Genomic DNA, 18,121 nt, shown 5'->3' on the forward strand with positions numbered 1-18,121 from the left:
GCAAATAGCGTTCCCGCGCTCCATACGTAAGTGGAACGCCAAGACGTCTTGGTATAATGAGACGTACATACTGTTATGCACTTCTCAGTGATTTGCAGATTATGGCTATAGTTGTAGAATGTCTATGAATATCTATGAAGCGAGTATACAGATGCGCTGAAGAGAATTTTTGTCGCCAATGTGTAAATGGCGATCAAAAGGATTCCGTCCGAAGGCCGTACGGTCCAGAATCGGTATGCTAACCGGGCAAAATTGCCGTGAGCATTGAGGCAATCACCCCACCGGTGCACCAGGTTTGTTAAAACAGCGTGTCCTGCATGAAGAAGTGCGTAACTGCCTACAGCACATCCTCGTCCTACAGGAATCGTCGAACCTTCAAGGCCTGTTTCAATGGACCGAAAGCGTAGTAATCGCATTTGGAGAGAGTATAGGACGGGTGCTCGAGTGTCTCCCACCTGAATTAGTTGTGGTACTGACAACGGTATTAGACTGTTTGCCGACGATGCTGTAGTCTGCAGGAAAGTAGTATCACACGAAAGTTATGAACAAATCAATGAGGATTTGCAGAAAATAAATGCTTGGTGTAATGACTGGTAGTTATCTCTCAATATTAGTAAGTGTAACCTTTCCGGGCGGGAAGGAGCGCCTGGTCCCCTGCACGAATCCGCCCGGAGGATTTGTGTCGAGGTCCGGTGAACCGGCCAATCTGTGGATGGTTTTCAGGCGGTTTTCTATCTGCCCCGGCGAATGCGGGCTGGTTCCCCTTATCCCGCCTCAGTTACACTATGTCGGCGATTGCTGCGCAAACAAGTTCTCCACGTACGCGTACACCACCATTACTCTACCAATCAAACATAAGGGTTCACTCGTCTGGTGTGAGATGTTCCCTGGGGGGTCCACCGGAGGCCGAACCGCACAATAACCCTGGGTTCGGTGTGGGGCGGCGGAGGGGTGAAATGGACTGCGGTAGTCGTCGTGGGGTTGTGGACCACTGCGGCTCCGGCGGGGACGGAGCCTCTCCGTCGTTTCTAGGTCCCCGGTTAACATACAATACAATACAATACATACAAGTGTAACCTACTGTGTATAACAAGGAGAAAATCCCCATTAATGTACGAGTACAAAATAAATGCCCATTCTTTGGAAGCGGTAGCATCCGTCAAGTATCTGGGTGTGACTATTCGAAATGATCTCAAATGGAATGATCTGATTACACAAGTAACGGGCAAGGCGAACTCTAGATTACGGTTTATTGGTAGAATCCTGAAGCGATGCAGTCCTTCAACAAAGGAAATTGCTTACAATACGTTTGTTCGTCCAGTCTTAGACTAATGTTCGTCTGTTTGGGATCCTTACCGCCGCGTGGGATTAGCCGAGCGGTCTAGGGCGCTGCGCTCATGGACTGTGCGGCTGGTCCCGGCGGAGTGTGTGTTTGTCCTTAGGATAATTTAGGTTAAGTAGTGTGTAAGCTTAGGGACTGATGACCTTAGCAGTTAAGTCCCATAAGATTTCACACACATCTGAACATTTTTTTTTTTATCCTTACCAGTTGGGTCTGATTCAAGAAATTGAGAAGGTCCAAAGAAGAGTGGCAAGATCAGTGACTGGAACAATTATCCATCGCGAGAGCGTTACAAATATCATAGAAAGTTTGAAGTGGGACACACTTGCAGACAGACGACGCGCTAAACGGAAGGGGCTGCTCACTAAATTTCTTAATCCGATTTTCGCCGAGAATTTAGAGCATATATTATTACCAACTTTCAAATCGCGCAATGATCACAATTCAAAGATAAGTGAAATTAGAGCTCGTACTGAGGCGTTCAGACAGTCGTGTTTCCCTCGCACGTCCGCGATTGGAACAGAGGGGGGGGGGGGCGAGAAGGAGGGGGGAATATGACTTTGGCGCGAATTGTGCCCTCTGCCACACACCGCTTGGTGGCTAGCGGAGTATATATGTAGATGTAGAACTACTGCGTTGCGAAACTTGCGATATGAGGACGTGCGTTATCACGAGACAGCAGCACCCATTGTCGCAGTTTCCCCGCACGTTCCGCATTAATTGCATAATTCTTCATTCTCGAAAGCATATCTGCCGGTGTTTATTCTTAGGCAGCCATGTAAAGAATAACGGCACGTTGGTCCTGGTAACAACGTCACCATAGTTCAGGATTCTACATTTAGCGAAATCCCGCCGGAGAGACACGAATGTCATACCAATCCATTACGTTAACGTCGGTGCTTATATACCCGCATCGGAGTTGCGGTACACTGCATATACGTTGCAGCAACCCTCTCAAACAGAAACTCTCAGATCACTCCTGATACTCAGACTTCAACAGTCACATGACTATGGTGATGAGTAGGGTACGGCCGTGGGGCGCTCTGCCTATGTTGAATCTCATTACACCTCTTGTACAGACAGATACCGTTCAAAACTACCTCAGATTTTGGACACGCATTCATTTGCATTTTAACAATTTCACCCAGGTGGGATCTCCCGACCCAGTAATGCCACACGATCATTGCAATCCATTCTATCTCTGGAATGAACACGCCTTTAGGCTTTGAACAGGTAAATGCAACGGCATTATGCCTGTTTGCGACAAGTAGTGTCACAGCGCATATGCCGATATTTTTTGTTGTAGTTAAAGAAGGGTTGATCACAGCTTTTTTTAGGTTTTCCTCAGCAGTTGGTCGCATTGCGGAGGGTTGATTGTAACAACTTATGCTGCAGTGCTGCTGTGAAATGGTGTCCCAGTGCGCAAAGGTGAAATTGTCCGTATTAAAACATCGAATTTACAATTATGGAATGTAGCAAATTAACGATTTATTACACAATAAAATATTTTCAAACGACATTCTTACATTTTTTCTTTCTAGCGGCATACGAGTATACTTTGTAAGGTGGCAGAATAAATGAAGGTCAATTTCGCACCTTACATAACAGTTTTATACATATGGGACCTAACTTACTTCGGCAGTAATGAGCAGATCTGCCTCTAAGTATGTAATGCAAAAGTGATGATACTCAATCGACAGTATTAACACACCGCTCCTATATAATGCATGTCAATGATCAGAAGGTGAAACGAGCAGCGAGAGGAAACTTTTTGTGTGGAAGCAGGCGCAGGCAGAAGCAGAGGCCGCACCACGGGAGGCACACGAAAAGCTCTTAGGGGGCAGGAGTCAGTGACCGGGCAAGTGACACATACTGCAGAACAAGTAACGGGCCACCAGATGTAGGACACAAAGAAGCTTTAGAAAACTGCGTTTCGGAATTCCAAATGGATACAAACAAAACCAGTGACGCAGTTGATCACGTGAATAGCGAATGGTACACATGTGAACGGGCATGAAATGTCCGATTGGCGGAAACGGACAAGGGAAGAGTAAAGTTCCGGGATTTCGATGCAGTTGCATGGTAGGGCCCTTGCGATTGGGAGAGAGAGTTTCTCAAAATAAGAGGAACGCTCCTATTGGTCGAAAAAAGCCGTGACGTGGAGAACGAAAGAATCAAGGAGGGTAGAGAGTTCGGCTACGAGAAAGACGACAGCGAAATTTTCGGGGACTCTTCGCTGAACTGGCGTCAAGTGCAGAACGGGGCGCATAACGCTCTGTACGACGCAGAGGAGAAATCTGAGTGAACACTGCGTTCAGTGTGGCTGACATTAGCTGAAGCGTCATTGAGCTCCCACTGTGTAGAAACGTACCAGCCAGTTAGTTAGTTAATTGTCCTTGCGAGGACTGAGAGGGCATTTTAATATGCACACTGGTCCAGCCATGCGCGTGCATATCGCCATATTTCAAGACTAGGGATGAGTGCGTGTTTTCTCGCATAACGAGAAACATAGGGAGAGTTTCTGCTGGAAAAATCAGCAAAGGTTTAATTGGTTTTTATAGAAATTTCAGAGGACCAGAGCAGCCATGCAGATGACAGCTCATCGCAGCTAAGGTAAATACCGCGTGCAGGGGCGTAAACTTGTTGGTTCACCAGCTTGCGCCCACTGTATAAACTCGAGCGGCCTTGGGTAATCTTTTGCTCAACTTGTCACAAAACTAACCATCCTCCGTAGACTTGACTGTCATCCTAAATAGTACCGAACTTTGAACCGGAATCGGATGATCTATTGTAGTACTGGCCAACATCATGATGTTGTCGAAAGAATAATTTTGTAAAGAAACTTCTAGTTAAAATTTATCATTGTGAAGTTTAGGATTACTTCATTTCTGAGGACGAGATGTGTTTGTTTGACAACTATCATAACATTGTCACATTGTAAACTGTGTAAATGCGTGTAATTCTGTGATAAGAATGCAACATTAAACCAAAATTATTTACAGCTTACGAAGTTGTTGTTGTAACCACCAAACCTTACAGCTTAATTTTTGTTCATTTTTCGAGATCAATATTATTAATTGTACATATTAATTCCCATGACATAGCTGCTGTTACTGCATTTCTATTGGGACTATCTTAAAATAAGCAGGATTGTTTGGAGACTTGTGTAGTCCGAAGGTGATGACCCTTATTGTCATAGATAAATCATATCCTACAACTGGAAATTGCTCGAAACGTCTATACGTTCGACGTATTGACTGGCAGCACACTTCCACACTACCGAATTTATCTAACACTTATCTTATACATGTGGCCACACAATCACGTAAATTAATGTTGCGATATTAACTCTACGTTACATTGCGTCCTGATATTTTTCGACCCATAAAGCACTTCTAGAGCTACAATAACCGTAGATAGACATTTGTGGCAGGTAACTGCGAAAAGTAACTTCTCTTATTTAGGTTTTATCCGTAACAGCAGCAATTATGCACCACTGCTATTACTAATAAAAAATGTGTAAAAACAGGGCAAACGAGTGTGAAATCAACGTTATATATTGGGCACGTGACAAGTGGAATTTGATGTTGGCTACATGAACAGTACACTACTCTCACTCCACACATTTTCCTGCTGTATGTTACATCAGTAGAGAGTTTCACTGGACGGTGCTCTGAGACTGTGTCCTTACAGCTTCATCATTTCCTGACACTTTCAGACAGACTTTCGTCTTGGCAATTTGCGGAATTCCGCGCGATGACCGTGGCTTGATAAAGGCGGCAGTGTTAAAGGTAAACTCCAATACTTAGCTGTAGTAGGCGCAAATCTACAGTTAGTTCACCATAGCAGGTCTCTCGTATCAACGCCATAACAAGTAAAACAACCAACTGAAGGTTTCTTTAACCGACATATCTATAATTCCTTATCTGTTCACCCATGATGTTCCATTGTTACAAACTTAATTAGAATTACTTTTATAAACGTACAATAATTTTTTGCTTAATTTACCGTCTTGCATATTTTTACTTGGTTCTTTCCTTTTGAAACATGTGTCTTGTCACAAAATAGTTTTAACACGGCGAAAATTCAAATTTATATATTTGTTTCAATCACCAGTTTCATTTTACATGACTAATATTGGGCATCAACACTCGCCCACATGTTATCATGGGGCTACATTCGTAACAAACTGTTTTTTTTATAAAGAATCTAAAATTTATACAACAAATGCAATTTATGTAATGTAGACGATGCTGCAGCACTCACATGTATAATTTTAGCTGACATTATTAACGTGTGTATATCCGAAAATAATTTCAAACAAATTTTTGAAACCACTTATTGGCACCCAAAAATGTTAATTTTTCGATCAAATGCATATCAAAATTCCAAAATCCGGAAAAGTTAAGCTTTGGAACGAAAAAATACATGTGTATCTGGCGACGTAAAAGGGTCTCAAGATTGAAGGGCACCTGGCACCCAAAAGGAAGAAGCGAAATGAAAAGGAAATTAAAACGCAAAGAAAAAATGGAAATCAGTAAAATCGATTAGTCAAATGAAGTGTTTCTAGTTGGTTTAGGAAATCGTTCTGACGTAAATAAACGTGAATCATATACACAACTTCAGCTAGCTGTTTCCAGTGCGTCTATGTACTCATAAACGAAAAAAAGACGTAACGTATGTAATTAAAGATAACAGAAGTGTTATATGTAATTGAATTTGAAATGATTCAGATCTATTGGTCGCTCAACGAAGATTTAAGTTTGGCACCGGTTGGAAACAAGCGCATATCAATCCGAAGTAATACAATGTCTTTCGACTTCTATCATATGTCTTCTTTTGTCAGCCACGATTCCAAGAATCTTCTTATTGACAGAGTGAACGGTTAATACTTCTGTCAGATCAGGGCGTATACAACAGCGTAAGGGGCTATGTGCAAATGATACTCATTGCTTCAAATTTCATATTACCGAAATGAAACATAGCATTAAATAATAACGAATCTAGTGTGATACTTATTACTTGTACACACAGCATCAATCGGTTGCTATACTGGAGGCGGGAAGAATCAACATATTTGCAACTAGAATTGCAATGACCTCTACCGATTCAGTTCTAGGGAGATAAAAAACCAAGGAAATGTGAGCGGACTGTGTTAAGAATTGCGGATACTACTAGCACAAAGACGGAAGCTAGCCCACATTATTTAATTATATATAATCAGAAACAACAATGTCAAATCACATTTCATTCTGTAAATAAGACACCTATGCTTTAAAGGACAAATTGAGCTTCTGACAGAGATACGGCCTAATGTTTGAAATTCATCAGCAAGCGTTAGAAATATTGCTTATGATATGTCTAGAAAATGACGTCAAACAATATCTGTATGAGCGAATGCAGAGGTCACTTGGCGGGAAAACGTTGTAGGACTATGTGTAATTTCCAGTATTCCAGTTTTCCTGTAAATACAAGATTTATAAAATTCTTTAGCACAAACTGATTCAGACAAGCCTTGATAAACATTCTGGATGACTGGTTTGCAAAATAACATTACCCTTGATTTAAGTGCAGTGCTGAAGATCTATATATTCGTTACAGACACATACCTGTGAGAATTTGTGATATGTGTTCACAGAGCAATAGATTGACGCCTGTGTTTTGGGTGCCACGGATTGGCGAAACTCAGATCTCTTTGATGACTTACCTTCTGACAGCTATCGTTGCTCGAAGATCTTACTGCATTTCACGGTTTTCAGAAGTTTTTGGTAATTACGAATGAACGCATTCGTGTTGCTTGCCGGCTCTTCGTCCCAAACTGGTGCTAGGTAACGGCGTGGGCCGCTGTAGAGACCCGTGTATTGTTGAGAACTGCGTCACGTCGCCATATGTTGTGTAAGGGGATATGCGAAAGTTCATTACAGCGCCTTTAAGGAAATTGTACAGCGACAATAGCAGGGGCGTATAGGCTGGGTCTAGTTTAGCAGGGGATACAACCCGTCGGCTTTGACCAATGACGTCAGAATTCGCCAGAGAGCATGTATTACAAAGATGAAAGAGCTGAGAAGAATGGTCAGAAACAAAGGAATGCAAGAGAGAAAAACTGTACTTCACGTATATAAGGGCCAGTAGTATTTTCACGTTAACGATATCGGGTATTTATATCTTAGTATTTCTCCGCAAAATACAATGGAAATACATGTGTGTCAGTTGTATCTCGAAACTCTTTCGAACTATATTGCTTAATTGCAGTACGGGATACAAGTTTTACGTACGTCGATTTCTTAGTTTTAAGTAGCATTGCTGTCCTGTTGTTCACTTGAACTATGTATCGTTTGTTTCACTAAACCGTAAATGAAACACTCGATACAAATTAAAAGATCATTCGAAGTGTGTTGCCTAAGAACAGTACGGAATACGAATGTGTCGTAAGTCGATTTCTTCGTTTTCACTAGCATTACTGTTGTGTTCTTCACTTGAACGATGTATCCTCCGCTTCAGTAAACCCTAAATGAAACACAGGATACAAATTTTAGTTGTGTCGGGGGTTTCGCAAGTACACATTCGAAAATGTCGTACTGATACTAGAGCTGGAAAACGAAACAAGACCGACAGCTGTCAAATTTCTGTAACATACTTCACAACACGAAAATACACATATTGGTGGAATAAAACAGTGAAATATGGCAAAATAGTGAAATACAGCGAAAGAAGCAAATGGAGAAGTGAACTTACCACATGGAAATATCGAGGAATAACGGCAGCTCGCCTAGACAGACAGTAACGAAAATCACATACCCACACTCACAACAAACATTACGAAACCTCTCTGTCTCTCTCTCTCTCTTTCTCTCTCTCTCACACACACACACACACACACTCACTCACTCACTCTCTCTCTCTCTCTCTCTCTCTCTCTCTCTCTCTCTCTCTCTTCCTCTCTCTCTCTCTCTCACACACACACTCATTCACCAACCCCCTTCCCTCCCCCCCTCTCTGAAATTAACTGAGATGTTTGGGACGGTACATTTTGCCAACATGTTTAATAAAACATTTAAACGTGCAATATGTTCGCGGAATACTTTGTCTCCACGAATACTCATCTAGGTGGCTTTGAAGAGTCGAAATCTGACGTTTCCCTTTCCCTAGAAGAGATTATGTCGCTGACCAGTACCCCTCTATGCTGTTAGTGCAGGCGCCTGTCGATAGAGATCTAAATTCAATGTTGTGGTTTACTACTAGATGTTGATAACCCCTATCCCCTAAATCCCTATATGAAGGAAACCCGTCTGAAATAACAATAGAACCCTCTGCAACCTGATCTTCAATTAACCTAACCAAAACTCTGAACGCTACATCGTCACAATGCTGACCTGAAACTACTGCCCCCCCCCCCCCCACACCCATAATCCCACCGGAGGTTCCCCCCTATTGTATTTCCTTTTCCCAAAATGCGATTCGTCAATTTTGACCATAACACTCGGCTCCCCCAACGGCCCCCTGTATTTCATATATTCCCCACAAACTTCCCTACAAAGCGAGTACCAGTCTACTACCGTACGCTTACTCACACGACATTCATGCACACAGAGCCACACAGGATATCTTAAACACCAACAGTATGTGATTTTCATTATGTCTCTCAGGACGGGCTTAGATTTCTCGAACCACGTTCTCCTCCGAATAGATCGCCATAACCGGTCTCTGCTGCACCTCCATGCAAATAAGTTGAGTACGGCGACTTGTTACACTGGTGAGGCGCATATGTTCGCCGCACTCACGACATCGGACGTATTCAGCAATGAGACCACACATTTGCAAGAAGCAAATTGTGGTCAGCATGTCTGCGCCCATGGCTTCTCTTAAATCGTCAAGATTCATTAGGATAGACAAATCCATTCCTATAAACGAAAATAAGACACTAAGAATTGTTCTACAATAAAAGATTTATACTCCAAATTACCTCAATATCATTACGAAAAATATTAAGTACCGTCTGAATAAGAAACTTAATTAAATCACACGATTAATAATTTAACGAAATCAAGCGATCGCTTTTAGATTCACATTCAATTATTTTAATGATAGCGCTTATTAGAACACAGAACTCTTTTATTGTCTATGCCTCGAAGTGAAGACATTACTATCTATGATTAAGGTATGACGTCATTGGTCAAAACCGACGGGTTGTATCCCCTGCTTCACTAGACCAGAATTTGTGATATGTGTTCACAGAGCAATAGATTGACGCCTGTGTTTTGGGTGCCACGCATTGGCGAAACTGAGGTCTCTTTGATGGCTTACCTTCTGACAGCTATCTTTGCTCGAAGATCTTACTGCATTTCACGGATTTTAGAAGTTTTTGCTAATTACGAATGCACGCATTCGTGTTGCTTGCCGGCTGCTCGTCCCAAACTGATGCTAGGTAACGGCATGGGCCGCTGTAGAGACCCGTGTATTGTTGAGAACTGCGTCACATCGCCACATGTTGCGTAAGAGGATATGCGGAAATTGATCACAGCACATTTAAGGAAATTGTACAGCGACAATAGCAGGGGCGTTATAGGCTGGAACGGCCAGGGCAATGCTGCCGACGGTAAAATGCCTCTGTAAAAAAAAGTGGAAAAACTAAGGAAAAATTTTCATGGTAACGAAAAGTGGAAAAATGCTAGGTTTTTTGTAAACAATTCTGACATAAGGATATGTGAATTATTTAGCTCCTTTACCCATGTGAAAGATCAATCTGCATTAGGACACGAACATTACTTAATTGAGTATATAGAACGAAAGTGAGTAGATATGAGCAAGCGTTTTGGTTCAGCTTGTGAATTTGAGCATCCGTCAAGCGTGGCGAAACAGTGATGTGCAAAAAACAATTAAGTAACTATTCTAATATAATCCATAAAGGCGCTACAGAGGCTTAGAAGCTAATCAAGGAACGGACCGGTATTTCGAAACAGCTGAAAACGTTGACGGATTTTTTGGTCACAACATATTTGGTGGTAGGATTTATTAACTCGTTCCGTGAATACTTTCAAGTTAACACCGGAGATACCAAACCCCGCATGCAGATTGACAGATAAGAAACCATCTATACAGTTAAATGGAGATTATGGCTCAAATGGCTCTGAGCACTATGGGACTTAACTTCTGAGGTCATCAGTCCCCTAGAACTTAGAACTACTTAAACCTAACTAACATAAGGACATCACACACATCCATGCCCGAGGCAGGATTCGAACCTGCGACCGTAGCGGACACGCGGTTCCAAACTGAAGCGCTTAGAACCGCACGGCAAAACCGGCCGGCTATATGGAGATTAATTGACGTTATTGAAGCTCTGACAGACAAAATTCTTGAGAGTAAGAAATGTACCGAAGGAAGTCCTAAAAACATAGTTGTACACTTTTCATGTTCAGTATAAACTGTGGTGTCACCGCCAGACACCACACTTGCTAGGTGGTAGCCTTTAAATCGGCCGCGGTCCGGTAGTATACGTCGGACCTGCGTGTCGCCACTGTCAGTGATTGCAGACCGAGCGCCGCCACACGGCAGGTCTAGAGACAGATCCTAGCACTCGCCCCAGTTATACAGCCGACTTTGCTAGCGAAGCTACACTGACAAATACGCTCTCATTTGCCGAGACGATAGTTAGCATAGCCTTCAGCTACGTCAATTGCTACGACCTAGCAAGGCACCATTACCAGTATATTGAGATTGCACTAGTGTATCATCAAGACCGATGTTCTCCAATTATTTAATAAAGTTAAGTATTACATCAACTACGTACTTTATTTGCTATATTAACTACTTTACATAGTGACTTGGCTGTCTTGCCAAGTGACAACATAAACCACAAGAAAGAATTAACACCACTTACGGTCTTGCAGTCCGAGTTTATGGACGTGTAACTGCATATGACTTCTGAGGAACGACGCTGTCATTCAATAAAAATGGAAGATTAGCGCGGTTCTGAATGAGGTGTTAAAATTTGCGGTACGTCACCGTGCACTAAAGGCCACGCGACACAGGAACGATACGACGAGCAGTAAGACATAACAGGCGGCAACTAGTCACACGTGTGTTGCGACGCAGCAAGACTCGTCGCGGACAACTTCCAAATACACTGAGGTTAGCGAATGTCGTGGGATACCGATATGCACATACAAGGATGGTGGTGGTATCACGAACACAGGATATGAAAACTGTAGTGCTCTGGCGGAGCTGTCGTTTGTACTCAGGTGGTTCATGTGAAAAGGTTTCCGGCGTGATTATGACCGCACGACGGAAATTAACAGACGTCGAACGCGAAATGGTAGTTGCAGCTAGACGCATGGGACACTCCGTTGCGGAAATCGTTAGGAATGCAGTAATACGGGATCCACCGTGACAAGAGCGTACCGAGGGTACCAGATTTCAGGCATTACTTCTCACCAAGGACAGCGCAGTGGCCGACGGCCTTCACTTAACGACCGAGAACTGCGGCATTCGCGTAAAGTTTTCAGTGCTGACAGAAAAGCAATACTGCCTGAAGTAACCACAGAAATCAATGATGGACGTACGACGAACAAATACGTTAGGACAGTGCGTCGAAATCTAGCGTTAACGGTCTATGGCAGCAGACGATCGATGCGAGTGCCTTTGCTGACAGCACGACATCGCCTGCAGTGCCTCTCTTGGCTCATGATCATATCGCTTGTACCCTAGACTACTGGAAACCCGTGGCCTGGTTAGACAAGCCCCGATTTCAGTTGGGAAGACCTGATACTAGGGTTCGAGTTTGACGCAGATACCACGAAACCGTGGGCACAGGTTGTCAACAAGGCACTGCGCAAGCTGGTGGTGGTTCCATAATGTCACGGGCTGACTTCACATGGAATGGACTGCGTCCTTCGTTGTCTTGGGCTACTTGGAGACCATTTTCAGCCATTCACGGATTTCATATTCCCAAACAACGATGGAGTTTTTATGAACGAAAATGCGCCTTGTCCTCTGGCCACAATTGCTCGCAAGTTTGTTTGATGAATATTCTGGACAGTTTGAGCGAATGATTTGGCCACCCAGATCGCACGACATGAGTTTCATCGAACATTTATGGCACATAATCGAGAGGTCAGTTTGTGCACAAAGTCTTGCACAGGCAACACTTTTGCAGTTATGAGCGGCTATAGAGGCAGTAGGGATCAATATTTCTGCAGGAAACTTCCAACGACTTGTCGAGTCCATGTCACGTCGAGTTCCTGCACTGCGCCGGGTGATAGGAGGTCCGACACGATATTAGGAGGTCTCCAAGGACTTTTGTCACCTCAGTGTGTGTCATGTATTTACTCGAGACTGGAAAGAGGTATGGCTCTTCTTCCAGCGTTAAAAACAATTTCTATATGTTAGCTACATTTGGTATGCAGCATTGTAGGACCTAAAACTCACCAAGCGTAAGTTGATTACTTTTTTCCTGCAAAGTTTTCAAACTATGAGCTGCATTTTACTTAATTTCCAGGTATCGCAATAACTATGGCCAATAGCAAGAAAAATTAGTTCATTATCAAGCTGTGATATAGGCCGTAAGATGCAAAAAGATCAATATTTTTTAACGAACAGTGCCCTCAAAATCGAATGAGAAAGATTGTATAACGCAGAACACACGCGAGTCACAAAACAGTGGTTTTTAATTTTTTATACGAAAAGTAAAAATTTTACCGAGTAACTGACTGCAGAGACGGATATAGTGTGTGTGACGGGACGAAAGTTCTCGAGTGCCATCACGGATTCTTGGTCGCTTCAACGTATTAATTTAAAGTTGGAAAGTCGTTTTTACTTGAAGAATGGACGCGAATGTAATAATGATCTGTAACTAAAGTATTTGTGTGTAAAGTTGTTGTGAAAAAGCGAGCAAACGTCCACAATTGACAGTTCGAGCAAGTCGCGGCTAAGACTCTCCACGCGCCGACAGTAGAAGCTAACAACTGTCCGCGTCAGAGATACCACCCCACCCAGCTCGCCACTATTCGACTGCAGCGTAGGCCGAAGAAGAATAAATAGTTAATTTTTAAAAGCAATGGAATCGTGAAATAATTGTCAAAAATCGGTTCCCCTATGGTTGGTGGGTGTTAGAAGTTCAGTCCTACACGAGATCCCTACGCAAGAATTGCTCTGTGAAAGCGCTAGTAAGACGTCACGTATAACAGCCACGTAGGGAAAGAAAATTGATAGTGGCTCTAGTCGAGATCGAAAATATCGTCGATAAGTTTGAATGGAGATATCACTTTAGAGTTTCATCGGATTATGGATCACTAAGTTAATGTGATCGGTTTTTGTTGATGAGGTCTGCTGTGTGTCTGCTTTGAGTTGATGCCGTTTCGTAAGAGAAATTTAGAGTACGCTGAGGCCAATTAATATGAGATTGTTCTAGTTGTAAGATCTGGAAAGGCTCAGATACGAAATTGTACTTGGAAAATGTGCCAGCTGTCGTTGGCAGAGCGTAAATACAATTTATTCGTGGTCATGGAGGTGAAAGGTGACAGGCTAGGATGCTGAGGAAAAGTTACGCTCGATTTGAGGAAGCTGAGTTCTATATTTGGAGAGTCTTTCTGCTCATAAGAATCACAGGCAGTCACGGAACAGGACTATTAGTACGATTAATGGTTTTCCTGGTGTGCAAAAAAATGGATCAAATGGTTCTAAGCACTATGGAACTTAACATCTGAGGTCATCAGTCTCCTAGACTTAGAACTACTTAAACCTGACTACCCTAAGGACATTACACATCCATGCCCGAGGCAGGATTCGAACCTGCGACCGTATCAGCAGCGCAGTTCCTGACTGAAGCGCCTAGAACCGCTCGGCCACGGAGGCCGGCCCTGGTGTGCACAAGCCTTTGAAAGTCGTTGTGGATGCATTTAGTTGTGTATAGAGGAACGCACGCTTTAAGGTAACCAAGCGTTTGTGATAATTTTGTGGTTGGTATAATGACGCCCACTCTAAGATAATTGAGTGCTGAGAGGCTGTGTTTGTTGAGGTTTTAGTACGCAGTACTGTGACAGTGGCGTATCGTATGTGATTTATGTACCGTTGAATTAATCAGCCGGTGTGTAACCGGAATCTGCACGGTTTACATTGAGAGAGCACAGCTATTGCCGTCGGTAAATTAGCAGTTTAGACTGTGGGTGCACTAGCGGACCCAAATGACGTAAAACGACGATATTCCATTGCTCGGTAGGGTGTCGAGCGACAGTAAATTAGGGACTGTTAGTGGGAATATGAAAGCCAATGGCTGAAGAGGATGAACCTTGCTTATAATTTTAAATTTATTACAAGAGTGCTGGGGACATTTAGGCTTTCTGTTATAATTTTTTTTTTCATTCCTCGTTTCCTATTTGTGTGGGGCTTAGCTTTTGTGTCAGTCATTCACATAGAAGTTTAAAAGTTGTATTGAAAGTGATTAATTGAATTAAATAAAGAAAGAGTCAAACTTAAATCTCCGTAACGTGTTTCAATTTAGTGGAAGGGATAGAATAATCACTGAAGTATATTTAAGCTTATAGTGCAAACAAGGAAAAGCATTCAGATGCGACTATCGCGAAGATTATTCAATTTGTGCAGTGTCAAAGACAGAGGAACAAAGAAAGCAGTTTGTCATACTTCCAATTCAATAACGATTAAAGTTCAGTAAATCTTAGAAAAGGTTTTAATTAGAATTCCATTGAGATGTATAAAAGGAAATAATAACGTTCACAATAAATAAGTTATTGTAAGGTTTTAAACAGATAAAGATAATAAAAGGTATAATAAGAAAGAGAGACCTGATATCGTCGAACTTAATATTATCGCAGAGGTAGCTATCCCTATATTGCTGGTTTATAGTGAAATTATAACTTTGATTGCTACGATCTGAATTCTCGTAGAAAGAGACGAGTTGGCAGTTAATGTTTGAGAGATTTTATTAAAATTGTGCTAACCGTAAGTAAGATTAGTAGTAGCTATGGTAAATACATGTGTTGATGTGCATTGTGTTTTTCGCAGTAATTTGACGCTCTCCGCTGTAGAGCATCTTACGGGTCGATAGCATTGTTTTAAGATAAATAACCAGCAGTAGTCGTAATCATCACTTATTAAACGTCTTAAAGAGATGGAGTAGTAAATACTGTAACTGATAAAATCACAGCAGGCGTGACATTACGCGTATATGATTCCCGTAAGAGTTATTGGATTATTGATTTCCTTAGCAACGTACTGTACGACAGAATAAGAGATCGTGTTTAAATGCCATTTTAAAGTGCCGTGGGCACAAAATTTCAGTCAGTTCACATTTTCTGTCAGGGATAATACAAACGCTGACGATTAATAACTTTTCACCACTTTCCGCTTGTAGTAATATTATTGACGAGCATAGTAAATTGGATTTCGAGTAGCCGACTCTATATGCACGTATTAGTGGCACACACCTGAGTTCTTCTGACATACAATAGCAGATTCGTCGTTTGCGCGCAGCCGCTAGGACGAAAACGTAATTAACAATCCTGCATTAAAATTTAACGTTTTATTAGTACTGGAAATGAAGTGTAGCTAATTGTAAAGGCGGGCTGTGTCATTTGGACAGATTTGCGTAACTTCTGACCGCACCACTCGATGTGTGGAAGAGTACACACTGCTTCACCCACACATTGCTTCACCAACAAAGGCACTTCAGATGAAGTTAAATCTCCTTCCCGTGTAACATACGACACAGCTGTGTGGAGCAACCAGCACTCCATGTTGTGTCCAGCCACACGTCAGAGAATCGTAACGGTGTAGCATCGCCGTCGCCCCAGTGCGAAACAGTTTTAATTGTTTCTACGCGCTCCGCTGGCTGTGCGTGGTATCGCGATTTGCATCGCGTATCGTATCGCCTCAGTGAGAACCGCGCCTTTTAGGGTTTAACGTTCCGTCGATGACGAGGTCATTAGCGACGAAGCGCAAAATCGGTTAGGGGAAAGATCGGTAAAGAAATCGATCGACTACTACTCAAAGGAATCATACTGGCACTTCTGTCAAGCGAGTTGGGGGAAATTACGGAACACCTCAATGCGGATGCGCCGACGGCCACCTGAATTGCCGTCATCCCAAACACTAGTCAAGTGTTGTAGTGCTGCGATACATCACCTTGTTGCTATCAGAAACAGCTGGCGTCAAAGGATCATGCAACAGACTACTAGTCGAATCTTTCAACATCTGTGAAAGGTAATTCATTGAGTGTAAATTGATTAAAAAACGAATTCAAGCAGTGGAGAAGCACAAGGATGAAATTTATGAGGACGAAGAGGCTACCAGATTCCGTAACTCGACTCAAAGTAACATATTTTATCGAATGAGTGATGAGCGACATTATTCGCATCTAGGTACCTGACGTTAAAGAATGATGTGTATTATAGACACGTACCTAACAACAGTACTACAAATGAAGTGCTTACGGTTTTCACTGACATTTTTTTCATAACATACCTTTACTTTTCCCAGCACAGTTAATGTTGATCAGAACTTTACTTAAAGTACCGATATAAAATAGCAGAGCTCATGTCTAGTTACCATGCACACCCATCCTGATCTATCTAAAAAAGCTACGGTTGCTACAAAAAGTGAGCGTTCTTCTTCCAAAAAAAAAACATTTTTAAAAAATATTACGTTCTACAACGAATCAAGCATGATTATCCAGTTTAGCAGAGCTATCAATAGCAGAAGGTTAACGTAAATGATCGAGGGGTTCGTGGCTGGTATACATCTAAGTAGAAAATGAAAAAAAAAGGAATTAGTGATTGTTCTAAAATAATTGATCGCTTAACACATACAAGCATAATAAATTTATTTAAGGAATTATTGATTTATGGGCATAGTCATTTCTCCAGAGCATATTTCTATGCCTAACGTTTCGTCTTCCAGTGGCGAAGATATCTTAAAATTCTGTAACGACTCAGAAAGCAATCTCAAACTTAATCAAGTTCAGCAAGATGAACTGTTCAAGAGTGCAGAGTAGCACCAACGTATGTCATGGAGCTTGCAGTGTGGAGTTTGATTTTTTAGTACTAAGGCCCACAACTTCTACAGTTTCAATGCTTCAAAAGCACAGAAACAGCTTTTACTGAAAAGAAAAAGAATAGAAATGAGACAAGCTGTTGTGCCTAAGTACTAAATAGACAGCGTCAACTCTTTCTCGCTACAAGTTCCAAAACACATGCGCACGACACCAAGATCTCAGTCAGTGTCTGTGACGTTACGAACCGACCGATCTATGGAAACCTATAAACAGTTCGGCTTTCTGAGAATCTTTAAGTCTGAAGCTGCAACCTGATTCTTTATAGCCTCTGGTGATGTCTCCGGCATTGTGAAATCGAGCGTTGGCCACAAAAGCGTGTTTTGGACCACAGCCTAATGCCCATAAAACAAAAAACAGCAAAGGCGCAAATACCGCCCGTGAAAAGCTACGTTGTATGTACATTTAAGTAAGACAAGAATATTAGGTCACTATGCATGTACACTACAGGAGAAGTTCACATTTAAACTTACGTACTTCATTGAAATTATCTATTCGTGCTTGTTTTGTCTACCAGTTCAATTTTACGTATTATTTCACGTTTCTTGTGAGGTTATTCAGTGTTGAAATTAATTAATTTTTTATATTTTTTAAATACTGAACATAAGTAGTTAAACGCAGATTCTCAAAAGAAACAGTTTACACTGAGGTAACAGATGTCACGGGACAGATATATGCACGCATACAGGTGGCGGTAGTACCGCGCATACTAGGTA

Source organism: Schistocerca cancellata, chromosome 3 (genome assembly GCF_023864275.1).
Source record: "Schistocerca cancellata isolate TAMUIC-IGC-003103 chromosome 3, iqSchCanc2.1, whole genome shotgun sequence".
NCBI classification, from domain to species: Eukaryota; Metazoa; Arthropoda; class Insecta; order Orthoptera; family Acrididae; genus Schistocerca; species Schistocerca cancellata.